The sequence below is a fragment of the Lissotriton helveticus genome, chromosome 9, assembly GCF_964261635.1.
Source record: "Lissotriton helveticus chromosome 9, aLisHel1.1, whole genome shotgun sequence".
NCBI lineage: Eukaryota > Metazoa > Chordata > Amphibia > Caudata > Salamandridae > Lissotriton > Lissotriton helveticus.
The window spans coordinates 560994244-561010110 of NC_136070.1; the positions used below are offsets into that span (position 1 = coordinate 560994244).

Here is a 15867-nt window from a genome sequence, read left to right on the forward strand (position 1 = left end):
CACACACACACACAACCACACACACACAACCACACCCAACCACACACACACAACCACAAACACACACAACCACATTCACACACAACCACACACACACACACAACCACACACACACGTAACCACACACACAACCCCACACAACCACACACACAACCACACACAACCACATACACAGCCCCACACACAGCCCCACACAGCCACACACACAACCACACACACTACCACACACACACACTACAACACACACACAACCACACACACACATAAACACACACACATAAACACACACAACCACATGCACAACCACACACACACAACCACACACACACACAACCACACACATCCTCACACACAACCACACACACACAACCAGACCCAACCACACACACACACAACCACAAGCACACACACAACCACACACACAACCACATACACACAACCACACACACAACACTCACAACCACACACACAACCACACACCCACAACCACACAACCACACACACAACCACACACACAACCACACACACACAACCACACATACACAAGCACACACAACCACACACACACAAACAACCACACACAACCACACACACCACCACAACCACACGCACAACCACACACACAACCACACACAACCACACACAACCACAAGCACACACACCCACACAACCACAAACACAACACACACAACCACAAACACAAGACACACAACCACACACAAACACAACCACAACCACACCCACAACCACACACACAACCATGCACACACACAAAACCACACACACAACCACACACACAACCACACATACAACCACACATACAATCCCACATACAACCACACACACACAACCACACACAACTACACACACACACAACCACACACACAACCACACACACAACCACACACACATGGCCACACACACACAACCACACACACCACACACACACAACCACACACACACAACCACACACAACCACACACAACCACACACACAACCACACACACTCCCACACACATACACAACCACACACACAATCACAACCACACATACAACCACAAATACAACCACACACACAACCACACACACAACCATGCACACACAACCGCACACACAACTACACACACACAGCTACACACACAACCACACACACAACCACACACACAACCCCACACACACAACCACACACACACACACAACCACACACAACCACACACACAAACACACCCAACCACACACGCACACAACCACACACCCAAACACACACACACAACTACACACACAACCACACACAACCAAGCACAACCACAGACACAACCACAACCACACACACAACCACAACCACACACACAACCACGCTCACACATACAACCACACACACAACCACAACCAAACACACAACCACACACACACACAACCACACACAACCACACACACACAACCACAAGCACACACAACCACATTCACACACAACCACACAACCACACACACACACAACCACACACACACACAACCACACCCAACCACACACACACAACCACAAGCACACACAACCACATTCACACACAACCACACACACAACCACACACACAACCACACACACACGTAACCACACACACAACCCCACACAACCACACACACAACCACACACAACCACATACACAGCCCCACACACAGCCCCACACAGCCACACACACAACCACACACACACATAAACACACACACATAAACACACACAACCACATGCACAACCACACACACACAACCACACACACACACAACCACACACATCCTCACACACAACCAGACCCAACCACACACACACAACCACAAGCACACACACAACCACACACACAACCACATACACACAACCACACACACAACACTCACAACCACACACACAACCACACACCCACAACCACACACCCACAACCACACAACCACACACACAACCACACACACATCCACACACACACACATACAACCACACACACAACCACACACACACAATCACATACACAACCACACCATCAGTGCACACTTACACCAGACACAGACACCATCAGTAGAAAGTGCACGCTTCCCCCAGGCACATACCACCAGACATCAGTGCACGCTTTCACCAGGCACACACACACCACCAGCCATCAGTGCACGCTTTCACCAGGCTCACACACACACCACCAGCCGTCAGTGCACGCTTTCACCAGGCACACACACACCACCAGCCGTCAGTGCACGCTTTCACCAGGTACACACCACCAGCCGTCAGTGCACGCTTTCACCAGGCACACACACCACCAGCCGTCAGTGCACGCTTCCACCAGGCACACACACCACCAGCCATCAATGCACAATTTCTACAGGCATACACACCACCAGTCATCAGTACACACATCAATTGTTAAGGCACCCACAATTAACTATTGTAGCAATCGCAGTATGGCTCACTTTACTTTTAAACATATTCATCTAAAGCGCAGCATGCCACCATTGCTACAAAAATAAATACACATTTTTTTGGCCTATAATTTATAGACTTTTGTTGCAATTGGTGTTGCAATATTTAGCAATGCCAATAGCTCAAACTTAATTAATGCGATACCTATTGCATTGCAAATGCTTGTTGATTTTCCTCATGGATTTGCATATGGCCATGTCTGAACTGGGGTGGCGGAGTGAGCTAAAGAACGGTGATGGATTAAACCCAGATCAGTTGACTGGGGGTGAGTGTTTGTATTGTCAACGATCCGTCCATCACCACCTTTGGTTTTTCTTTGTTCGCCCTAAGTTGGCAGGGTATGCTTAGACGTGAGTCCCTTGCTCACTTTGCCACTGGAGTCAACCAAGCCCGGCTGAAGACGGCTGTAATGCCAGAAACCGGTCCTGGGAAGCTTGATTCCTGTCCAGGGAAGACATGGCTTGGCAGTTCGGGCTGGACTGTTCCCATGAGGCACAGGGTCAGACTGATTTGCATATGGCCATGTCTGAACTGGGGTGGCGGAGTGAGCTAAAGAACGGTGATGGATTAAACCCAGATCAGTTGACTGGTGGTGAGTGTTTGTATTGTCAACGCTCCGTCCATCACCACCTTTGGTTTTTCGATTTTCCTCATGTAGACAACAGGCCTAGTAGAAAGACTGTTTGAAAGTTTAGTTTCAGGCTTTCCTAAACTGAAGGTGATCTGCTTCCAAGTAAGCAAGGTCTGAGGCTGCTTCATTGTTTCAGAGTCAGGCCTCCCCAGGAGCTCCATCCTTTAATCTTTTGACCATGTTTGACCAGTAAGCCGAAGCGTAAGGCAGGTTTTTGTCAGGGTATTGGTGATGCACCAGTTTAAGAAGATAATCAGGACATTTTTCACTGTCTCCTTTCATTTCTAGGCACCTGTGACGCCTATTAAATCAATAATAGAACCAGCATTAGCAAAGCTAGCAGGTCTGGCCTTGGCAGCCATGCTTTCTTGTTGTGTCAAACATGCAGTAAGAAAAAAATGAGCATAAAATGTTTTTTAAAATGTTTTTAAAAAGGAGTGTCCCAGACACGCAAACCCTCCCACTGAAGTGCACTCCTTTTCAGTTAACTGCACATTTGATGAGACACAGCGTCATCACTCACAGTGTAAGACAGCTAGTGGATGAAGTGGGCTAACACGTTGCCCTATGCCGAATGCTGCGGTGGGTGGAAACAAAATGTAAATGACACTTGAATACGCCAATGGATGAAGAGGGTTGACCGAAATTCTCAGCAGGTATGTATATAATGAAAACATACATATGTATTGTTGCTAAAAATAATTTGAACACCCGGAGATGGTGAAACCGCAGAAGCTATTTTAGACCAGGCCTAAAAAATGAAATTGAACAATTGGTGAAGATTAGGGCTGGTGTGCAAAACGTTACACCATCACAGGCCCCAGAACTAGGCGCGATCCTGGTTCTGAGTCAGATGTGATGGTGCAGTCCAAGATGTGGGTACACTGGTGTAGCTCTGTGTGATCAGTAGCTGACATAGCAGGGCAGCGGTGGAAAGAGGCGCGTCAGCAGAGCGTGTACACGAGTGCCCTTACTGAATTAGCAAGTTGTCGTAGATCACGATTTAGGTGAATTTAGCACTGGCTCCCCTTGCTGCTTTGAGAGAGAAAACAGCTTGTCGGTCTCCAGGTGTTCTGAGCTCTTCTGAGGAAGTGCAAGATTTGGGATGTGGAGGTATGAGGTAGGTGAAGCTCGGGGTGCCCTTTCGGAGTCCCACTTCAAATCCGTTGTGTGCCAGAACTTGTTGAGATGAAAACAAAATTCCTGCACAGGCGAGCGTCCCCCACCCGGGCCTGGACTTGCTGCGTTGGGGGAGGTGGGCATTCTTGTGATGGAATGTGAAAATTCCTTTGAAGATCTAGACAGAGGCCCAGAGGCGGTGCCCGGAATCCCTGCACATTCCAATACTGAGAGTAAGGGGCGGAGGGGCTGGGGGGTTGTGTTGATCTCCAGTACCCTAGCTTACAGGTTGCAGACAGAGCTGTGCTCATCTTCAGTGCTTTACCGTGGTTTTCAAACCAATAATGTGAACATGCAAAAGCACTGACGTTTACTGGGTAAAGTAAAATGCTTCAAACAAGTTAACATTCCTATAATATACACTGGGTGGAGGAGGCTGTCAATGTGCTTCGGGCCGGATTTCACTACTTTGTGCTGGTGCAAAGTCACCAAACATGACGCTACCGGCGCAAAATACAGATTTTTGGATTTACTTTTCAGTGCAAAACTAGTTTTACACTGATTTGCATCAAGGAAGTGTTGCTTGGGTCGTGCATTGCCCATTCATGTTACCAGTATCGCTTCCTCCACTAAAGAGGAAGAGTGTTGCCCCACTGCTCAAAAGGAATAATAAAATGATAACGTATTGTTATTATCATTTTATTTTTCCTATTGAAGTCAGTGGCTCTTGGGGCGGGCTAGCCAGAGCAGGGAGAGGAGTGGTTTGCATTCCTTAAGTGCACATGACTGCTTGGCCGGCCATCTCGGGCCAGCTAAACAGCCCTGTCCCCTTTGGATGTTCCCCAACAGGCTTGCTTTACACAGCCTGGTGAAGAACATGCAAAGACTCTCCGTCTGAGTACCGAACCGTGGTGCTCAGACCAATCACAACGTTGCATTGCAGCATTGTGATTGGCTATGGGGAGCCTGGGTGCTTCCTGCTGCTTCCTGCTGCTGGCAGAGACAGGAAGAAGAGGGCGGAGGAGAGGCTGCAGTCGGCACAGGTACGTATTTTTTTTTATTTCCTTCCTGCGTCCCCTTCGCCCACCACCACTACTGATAACTAGCAGCCGCTACTGCATGTTACCAACCATGTTTTTTTGCGTCTATGTGCACGTTCCCACAATACCACCCATGGTTTCTAAAGCACTACCTGCTAACATTTGTAGACAGGGCTTTGCATCAAAAATATGACTTTGGACTGAGTGCATAGTAGGTAAAAAGTTGTATTTTTCTATAAACCTTTGCCATTTTACATGTGTGATACATTCTACAATACACAGGCAAAGTGGGAAAAGTTTTAAAGGTAGTCTAAGCATATTGTGTTTTTTAATGGAAGGGTGCCCTTCCAGAACAAAACCTATGCTAGGCTCACACAAACATCTTTGAACTATGGCGCAAAACGTGTATGCATTTTTCAAGAGAACCAGAAGGAGCGCTCATGCTTGGCATGAGATCAGCAATTCCATATTTTAGTGAATATGTCCTGCTCACACCCATTCACGCAAAGCAGCGCAGCAACGCCCAGTTTCAAGAAAAAATAGTACATTTGCCCCTCTACGTCTAGCCTGGTGGCAGGATTCACACTCTGTTAACCCCTTGGCTGCGGCGGTAATTCTGCCGCGGCGCTGGTGGAGAGGGGGGAAGCGCGGTGCCCCCATGCTCGTGACGGAACCACGCCGTCATGAGCCACGGGCGAGCTGTGCTCATGACGGCGTGGTTCCGTCACGACTCCATCCACTCACTAATTCACCCGCACAGGCGGGGAATTAGTGCCGCATGGGCGGAGCGGCCGCAGCATGATGTAGCCACGCCCTCATGAGCACACGCCGCCCGTGGCTCATGGCGGCGTGGTTCTGTCATGAGCGGGGAAGGGGTTAAGGAGATGTACAGGCTATAGACAAGGGTTGATTGGTAGTGAAGGCCTGAAGGGTGAACAGCAGAGTTTGATTCATTGGACCCAGTCACAACCAGCTGCCATGGACTAGCTTCACTTCCTATACATTTTTGTTCTCTTGGCAAATTGGACTTGCTTGTTTAGCAGTGAAATTAAGACATCTCTTATTTCATTGAAAGTGGAATGAGCATGGATTTTGTTTAGGAATGCTGGGATTATGATCCATAGACGACGACTCAGAGGGAAAGGGGGATAGGCGAGTAAAGCCCAAAACCAGTGCTTTGAGTGGGCCGGTACTGTCCGATACTAAGTACCAGCTCTTTTTATTTTGAGAGGGAGAGTATTGGCACTTCTCAAGAGTGTTGTAAAATTATTATTTGGAGAGTACCGGCACTTCTCAGAAACAAGCAGGTACTCTGGTACAGAGTACCTGCACTTCGATTTTTCCATTTTAAGCACTGCCCGAAACATGTGTAGATATGTTATTGGACCTGTAGGGATATATATGGAAGAACCCAGACTCCCCGACCCTAATTTATGATACTGCAGAAAGAAAACTCGTGCTGGGCATGATATCAGCAATGCCATTTCCATTGAGACCATATCCACTAAGTCCTGTTTGCACCCGTTCGTGCAAAGCAACGCCGAATTGTGAGAAAAAATGGTACATTTGCCCCTTTGCGTCTAGCCAGGTGACAGGATGCACACACTGTTAATTGTTAAGGAGATGCACGGAGTGGTAGTCTGGCTGTGGCATTTGTTTTGAATTACTATACACAAACATTTCTTCCAAGTAATTTCATCACCGACACCAGCAAATGGTCCCATGCCAAAAAATGGTCGGGAACAAGGGGAATCACTGGAATGAGACGGGTGTATCCTTGTTGTTCCCGCTGGTTTTTTTCATCATTGTTTCTGACAACGACCTAAAACAAGAGGTATTATCCGAAAGTACAAAATTGAAGAAGCAGGGTATTACTATTAATTAGGTTTAGTTTACAGTTCAAAATTAGAGCCATAGGTTTCCACTTTCCAGCTAACAATAACAACTACTTGTGCATGCTACGCCTGGCGTTTCTGCTAGCATCCAATGTGCTTTGCCTATCTTTCGACAGTGCCAGTTTCCGTCGCCATTCTACCTCTGTTGTCTCGCCTCCATCACTCCAGGTATCGACTTACCTCCCGCATCCACCCCTCTCTCTCATCCTGACCTGTACCAATCAGACTCTCCTCTACCTTTCCTGGTATTCCTGTTACCTCGTGACCACTCTCGTCCCTCTTAATCCCAATGCAACCCCTCTGTTTACCTTTCACGTCAACGTCACCCTCCCATTCTGTTTCATCAATCTTTCTTGTTTTTCTCCCCCTCATACTCTGGCCTGTCTGCCTCTCGGCTTTAGCAAAAGGTTGGCAGGAATAATGCGACAAGAAAAAGAAAATTGTGTGCCGTAATCCCGTACTTTTTTTTAGAATAACTTCATTATTTGTACACTCGTTAATACTGTCTAGACTCTAGACATTGGTTGCACCTCGTTAGTGCCAGTATAACACTCAAATATAGCAATAAGCCACAGAAAGGTGACTAGTTAAGCTTTGCAAAAGGGCCCTCTCCACTGCAAGGGCAACACCTGCTGCTGCTTTTTTAGTAATTTGAACCATTTGAGCTAGAAACTGTTTCTTTGTTAAAATCTGCAGATTATGCAGCAGATGGTGGATTATGTGGTAAATCCGGCAAATCTATAATTATGCGAAAAGCGCTGCAACCCCACAATTCCAGTGGCCCTGGTTATTGTCAAGATGTGGATGCTGAAGTCTAAAAAACAGAGCTTTCCACTGCACAATTAATCAAGTTCCATGCATACTCACACACAGGTATTGTGCCATCCAACACATAATGGTAACAGATACAGCAATAAATAAGCGTTGAGGGCCAAAATGTTTGTCAAGGGCCCTCTACCAGCACTCTTCGAATACTGGGGCTGGGGAAAAACCAAGGTTGCCAAGTTGAGATACTATCTCAAGGCTTTTTCTTTCACATCTCTTCACTTCATGCCTTTTATCCCTGCTTTCTCTCTTTGTCACTGATTCACTCTCACTTCCTTCTGTGGTGCCTTTTCTGTCTATCCGTCGCTTGATCAACGTCAAAGTCTGATGATGATAAGTAAGTCTTGCCAGATGCCCGCCACCTGCGCACATTAAGAACAGGCTTTCGTCGTGACGCAGCTCGTGCTCATGTCCGTGAGCCAGCTGACAAATTAGAGCGAATGCACGCGATGAGAGCGGGGCCCCGCGCGCCTGACAACAAACTGCGTCAGACGCTGGTCTTCCGATGCGCAGATTCCCTGACAGAACCGTTTGAAAAGCAGCTGCCAACCGCCGTCATAGGACACTTCAATGGAACTCGGAGCTGGCCCTCTGACGCCCAGGCCTGCTGCGGTCAGAGGGCACGGAGGTACGCCAATACAGGGACCAGTTTGTAGAGAAGGGTATTTCGCAGTAAACCGACCTCGTAAAATAAAATACCGTTCATTTATTTATTGTGATTGGCTCTAAAAGCGCCAGAAGTTGATATTTGAAAATGATTTTGTGTTATGTTCTCGATATTCGTTTTTTAAGATGGCTACTCAGCCGCCGTTTGCTTTGACGTGCATTTGGGGAAGGACTAGTCAGTCCTTAAATATGTTTGAAGCATTTTTTTTACATACATTTGCTCATGTATATATATATATATATATATATATATATATATATATATATATATATATATATATATATATATATATATATATATATATATAAATATAAATATATATATATATATATATATATATAGATAGATAGATAGATAGAATATATATATGTGTGTGTGTGTGTGTGTGTGTGCGTGCGTGTGTGTGTGTGTGCGCGCCTCAAACCCCACCACCCCCGCACCATGACGACAATGCTGTTAGTTAGCTAAAAGGCAAGTCATCTGTCATATGTGCACCCTATATGTGTGGCCGGCAGGACCAGCCTGGGCAGGGGTGCGCAGCCTCCTATGCACAAATAAATGGATAGAGCAAGAGCACCTATTCTGAGGGAGGAGCAGGTGGGCGATTGCCAACATCCAGCCATGGACAGCCCACAGCTGCAGCACCTTCACCACAGCTATGGCATGGGTTGCCTGCCCTCTGTTGCCTCCCTGGCCTCGGTGGGCCGAGTATAATTTTCTTTAATCAATTTGCGGTACCAAGTAGCTCGACGTGGGAGTATTTCATAACAGTGAGGCTTTCACTGCATAAAGTACACAGTATTGGCTATTGGTTGTGTAACATGCACCCAGGCACGGTGGCACATACCGAGGGTAGCTGCCACTCGGGTGCTGTAGTGATTGCTGGAGGAGTCGTCTCAGGCCAGCTGCTGGCCTAGGATTGGCTTTTTGTACAGCAAAACAAGGCCCGTGGAGGACTAGAGGCCAGGCTTGTGTGGCATAGTGAAGAGGTGAGGGAAGGACTTTTAAGTTGAAAGGAAGGGGAGCGCAGGGGCAGGCCAATGCAATTTCACCAGGGCGGTCATTGGTAGCACTTTTTCGCAGTAGGTCAGATTGACGTCTCCGTGAGCCAACACACCACTGTCTGCTGATGTTTTGAAGGAGTAATATTATTTAGTATCACCACCTAGGCTAGAGGTACTGTTACATTTTATAACACTTTTAAAACAGCAGCAATAGAATGCACAGGTTAAGTGCTTCCTCTGGAGGCTGGAAACTAAATTGAAGTGTACAGAACTATTGGACGTGCTGGCCAGTTGATTTTGTTACTGTGGGCCAATATAGTAGCACTGCTACAAATCGGCCCTCAGTAAGGAACCCCCCCCCCCCCCCTTAACAAAAACGGGCACCTACCCTTCCAGCCTCCCAGGGAAATGCCTGGTGCCCAGTACTGCCCGTCCGGGCCTAATGCCATGTGTGTCAGTGCAAGCATGGTCTTTCGGGATATATGAACGTTTGCGTATGAATTACATGGATTTGTATGGGTAACTGAGAGCCTGTGTCATATGTACTTGTGGCACAGGACATACCTTTCACCATATGTGGCACTGTTACATGCATAACGCAAATATACTAAAAAAAATTAAATTGCTGAAAAATATTCCGCAAAATGTTTAAAATATGGAAAGTTTTCTGCACTCTAAATTTCTCCCACTTAAAATAATGGCTGTATTTTTCAGTTCTAAATATGGCACCATGTATACCAACCACTGGGAGCAAGATGCTTGTTTTGTGTAAAAGCGGCACTTTGAAATGGGAGAAAATTCAACCGAAGAGTTATCTTTATGTTTATTTGGACTCCATAAAACGCATCATTTACATTTTCTCCTATTTCCAAGTGTTACATTTACTAACACCAGGCATCTTGCTCCCAGTGGCCTGTAGACAATCTGCCATATTTAGAACAGAGAAATACAGCAATTAAGGCATAATTGACTTAATTGAAAGCGGAGAAAAACATTAAGACTTAATATTCCCTAAATATTATTTTTCTTCACTTTACATTTCTCCCTTTTTAAAAAAAAAGACTATTTTTCAATTATAAATATGGCATAGTGTCTACTGGTGCTTGCTGTTTGTAAATGCGACACTTTTAAATGGGAGAAAATGAAAAGGAAGAGTTTACTTAATCATCAAGGTAACTATTAATGTACATTTTCTCCCATTTAACTGCATTCAGAAACGTAATTTTGTTCTCATACTCCGATATTGAGTTGATAAGGACTTTTATTTAAACTTAAATACCTCAGTGCTTCAGTTCTTCACCTCTGATCTCCAGCCCTGCTCATAAATCTGACTGAGCATTGCTCATTCTCAGGCCATGCTATCTGCAGACTAATGATAATAAGGTAAAATAAATAAAGGATTCTCACTTTCTGCATACCACACAGCAGCCTGAGTCCTAAATAGCCAAAACTGCAGTGGATAATATGTTTTGTAGGATAGCACTGTCACTAAAAGATGTTGCCTTACTGGAGATCGGCTGCATTCTATTATTTTCACAATTGCAGTGCTTGAAATGGAAATATAGAAGTGCATGTATTCACTAATCAAAGTACCTGTTTGCTCCTGAGAAGTGTCGGCATTCTCCCTTTTAATGTACAGCAGCAATCCTGAGAAGTGCAGGCACTCTCTTTTAAATTAAAGAAGTGCTCTCTCTTTTAAATTAAAGAAGTGCAGATACTCAGTGACGGAAAATATCTGCCCATTTAAAGGACTGGCAAAAGGGCACAGTTGCATTTGATGCTTGCCAATTTCTTCGGTTTGAGCCCCTTTCTATTGTTATCAGGTCTTCAGGAACCCAACTGACCTCCAAAACAGAATATTCTTTGTTCATAAACAGCATAGAGCCCACCTGTGACATCACACACACTCCTCCAAGATGCAGTGCAGGATGCAGGCATCTCCTCTTGGTGCTACTGGGTTCTTATCCTTTCACTCCAGTGGTTGCTCCTCCTTTTTCATACTGATTGTAGGGTCTGGTCACCAGTGGCTTAGCATTAGTACCATAAGCATTAATGCAATTGAGGAAAATGTGTCCCTCTGTCCCACATGTAGGCAGTGAAATACAGCGGTGTAAAAGGGGGTGGTGATGGACGGAGCATCTGAACAAATCAAACACTCACACCCAGTCGACAGTTCTGGGTTTAATCCATCACCGTTTTTTAGCCCACTCTGCCACCCCAGTTCAGACATGGCCATATACAAATCAGTCTGACCCTGTGCCTCATGGGAACAGTCCAGCTCGAACTGCCAAGCCATGCCTTCCCTGGACCGGATTCAAGCTTCCTAGGACCGGTTTCTGGCATTACAGCCGTCTTCAGCCAGGTTTGCTTGAATCCAGTGGCAAAGTGAGCAAGGGAATCACGTCTGAGCATACCCTGCCAAACTTATGGCGAACAAAGCGGTACAAAAGGGTGTGGTGATGGTCGGAGCATCTGAACCGATCAAACACTCACACCCAGTCAACAGATCTGGGTTTGATCCATCACCGTTCTTTAGCCCACTCTGCCACCCCAGTTCAGACATGGTCATATGCAAATCAGTCTGACCCTGTGCCTCATGGGAACAGTCCAGCCTGAACTGCCAAGCCATGCCTTCCCTGCACTGGATTCAAGCTTCCTAGGACCGGTTTCTGGCATTACAGCCGTCTTCAGCCAGGCTTGCTATCCAACGCTTACCCTACTGTTACACTCACTGGAGTTGGAATAGTAATTAAACCCCTACGCTAGAATTTCCATCACATTTGGTGATGCAGTGCACGCAACGAAATTCGTTTTATTTATTTAAATGTTTACTTACCTGTAAAACTCCGTAATCCATACATTACCCCCACCCTGCCCCTCCCCCTGCCCACGTCACCGCCCTGCAGTAACTACTACTGCCGACCGCTACTGCTCCTTGAACTTGTCGGAGTGTCTGTTTGTCATTTTGACCACATCATTATGTAGTGGTCGGACTGCTATGCTAATCAGGCCCATAGTCTGGAATATTTGTAGTCTCCCACATATCGTAGAGAGATCTCAGATATTCCGGGGCAGGTCCAGGCACTGTCTTATTGTATGCGGATTTAAATAGCATACTATCAAATTAAGGGCAGCCAGGTCACTGACACCATTTAAGTAATAACTTCTCATGGCCCCCAAGGACTTACGTGCAATATCCAAAATATACCATATGCTTAACGAATGACAGGGAGCAGATAAACTCACGTTTCAGAGGGCCTGGGAGAAAGAACTCCACATTATCTCAGATTCAGACCTCTGTCAAGAGATACTCCAGCGAGTGACTAACTTTACCTCTCATTCAGCCGGTAGAGTGCGAACACTCAAAATCTTATGTAGGTGGCAATACACTCCACTGTGCTTTGCCCGTATGAATGGGTAGAAAAGCCCTGCACGCTGGGGGGAGTGCAGTGGGGACGTATCGCTGACACACATCCTCTGGACCTGTCGAAAGATTCAGACTTTCTCTGCAGGGATTTTGATAGCGATACACTAGACTACAGTATCGAAACTGACCTGCTGCCCGGAACTTATTTTATTGTGCAACCCACACGACGAGAACTACCTCTTGGGATGTAGAAAAGAAGGCATCATCTCCCTCCTCCTGCTGGTGGCCAAACAGACTGTGCTGGCCCTATGGGGACAGATTGCATCACCCACGGAGGCACAATGGATCGAGAGGCTGTGGTGGCTTCTGGGGATGGAAATGCTATTTAAGGGAGCTAGGGGAAAACGAAAGATATTACTAAACAATGGGGGCCCCTATTGCACTACTTTCAGGCGGACTATAATGAGCTTAACTGCCCGAAGAGAACAAAAGTGATAAAGAATTTGAAGCATTCAAAAATCGATTAATATTATAAAACAGGCAAACAATAGGGACGTATGGTTGGACTTATTGAAACATAAAAGGGGGGGGGGCTACTTGAGACAAAGCATGGCCAATGTCTAGTAACACCAGGGTAAGGGGGGAGTTTTGTTGTAGTGGGAGGGAGTTTCCACAGGGAGGGGCAGAGGACGAGTTGCCATTGATAGTTTTTCGCTGTTGTCTTTTGTGTTAAAATATCAATAAAAATGTATTCAACCTTAAAAGCACTTACTACCACGGCGAGGCATTGAAGCATTTTCTGCATGGGTAGTACACAACTCTGTGAGACCCACAGTCAGTTTCTGTTCCTAGTTGTGTTTTGCTTATTGTATATTAAGGCACGTCATTAGAGTTGGTAAGCCGATTAATTGCATGTTGTCCATAGTCTAGCTGCAGGTAGTTGTTATTTTATTGATGATGATGTTGGTATTGCTGTAGTTCTTTCAATAATGGATATGCTGGTGGGAACACTGAACATATTCGTGGCACACCAGAGCACCCACATACCCTGGTGTAACGATCTGTCAACTTCAATTTCAATTCAATTCAATTTCAAGAAGTCTTTATTTCGATTAGTTCATCATAAAAGACATAAAATACAAAATAACATACATGTGAAATTAAACAAGTATTAAATCATTTATAACTAATCAGCTTCTTGAACAGATAAATAAGCAACTTTATAGTGGGACTTAAATACAGCCATAAATCAATTTAAAACAGATATATAAATCATTTAAAATTAATCAATTTCTTAAACAGATATGCTAGGTTTTACATGAAAGCTCTAGTGCAACCAAAGGACAAGTGAATGACAAAAGCTACGCTGTCACCATTTGAGTACTTTTATTATACCTACATCTAAGCACCCAGGCCCAGCCTAGAAATTTAGCAACTCCGACAACAATAAGGGAATCTAGATTAGTTCTTAACAATCTAGTGGCTTCCACAGCCATTCGGGTACCTAGATTTCTACAGACCGGTCCGAGCCATTTCGCTCTGGGGGCAGAATATAGCGGGCATACATACAAAAAGTGATTCAGGCTCTCCCCAATACCATGACACTTGGGACAGAACCCCGTCCTTTCTGTTCCCCACTTTTTAGTAAACTCCCCGATGGGGAGCGAACCGCATCTAAATTGAAAAAATAATTTGCGGTCCAGGGGTTTGGTTATGGTGTCCCAATACCCTTCAAGCTTGGGCGCATCCTTATGCACAATAAACCGACCAGTAAGGCTGCTAGTGCTCGACTTCAGGTACATATTAAGAGTCACCCAATCCCAGTAACATTTTTTAAGAGCCCTTTTAGAGGGAAAAGTGGCTGACTCGGGCGATGACCACAAAGAGCCAAGACCCAAGGCTAATAAGATAGCCTTAAGGTCTCTGAACCAGCCGATGTTCATGGCACCAGGACTATTTTTGACCTCGAAACATGCTGCAGCATAATAATGGAGTTCCGGTGTTGTCCACATACGACGCCAAAAGGATAATGGACGTAGTCTTGCTTGGTCCACCACCGAATGGCACCCGAGATCATAAAGGAGAGGGGTTAAAGGGGTCGACTGTGGCAAACCTATACATAACCTTAAAAATTTATTTTGGGCATGTGTTAAAGGGTTCAGATTGCTGCCACCCCATAATTCCGCACCGTAGAGCACCGCTGATAGTACCTTCCCACCATAGATCTTTATAAGCGGGGACATTGGCCTCGTAAATGACCCTTTATGCTCCTTAATCAGTGCCCCACCCAGCTGTTGATGTTTCAAAGCCATGAGTTCAATCTGATGGGACCAACTCAACGTGTCGCTGAAGGTAACTCCGAGGTAAGTAAAATGCTTAGTTTGTTCAAGGGGGATATCCCCCATGGAGACCCTGGCGTTTATCTGCTTGTGTCCCCTCAAAACCATAAATTTGGTTTTGGACACGTTCACCTCCAGCTCATGTTCGCTGCAAAAACTCTCGAACCTTGTCAAAGCCTTTTGCAGACCTTGTCTGGTACGAGAAAGCAAGAGAGTGTCGTCGGCGAACATGAGCAGGGGCATTCGCAGGCCCGCCAGGCTCGGAGCATCCGTGGAGAAGTTATCAAAGTATTTGGTAACCCCATTGATATATAGGGAAAACAAGGTAGGGGCCATAACACAGCCCTGCCTGACTCCCTTATCAACTGGGAAATTTTCCGTCACCTCTCCCGGTTTTCCCCAGCGTACATAAGCAAAGGTCTGGGCATGGAGGTTCACTATAAGGCGAACCAATATAGGGGGCATACCCATATCCAATAAGGAGTTCCATAAACCTGCCCTCGGGACCAGGTCAAATGC

At 45.8% G+C, this 15867-nt stretch overlaps 1 protein-coding gene across 1 annotated transcript in view; it reads left to right on the forward strand.

Moving 5' to 3' along the window:
- The first annotated feature begins 8490 nt into the window (after positions 1-8490).
- LTBP3 (latent transforming growth factor beta binding protein 3) overlaps positions 8491-15867 on the forward strand; it is an 872522-nt gene continuing 865145 nt past the window's right edge. The window contains exon 1 of the mRNA XM_078660467.1: positions 8491-8599. The gene's annotated coding sequence lies outside the window, so the exon portion shown is untranslated. The remainder of the gene's footprint in view (positions 8600-15867) is intronic.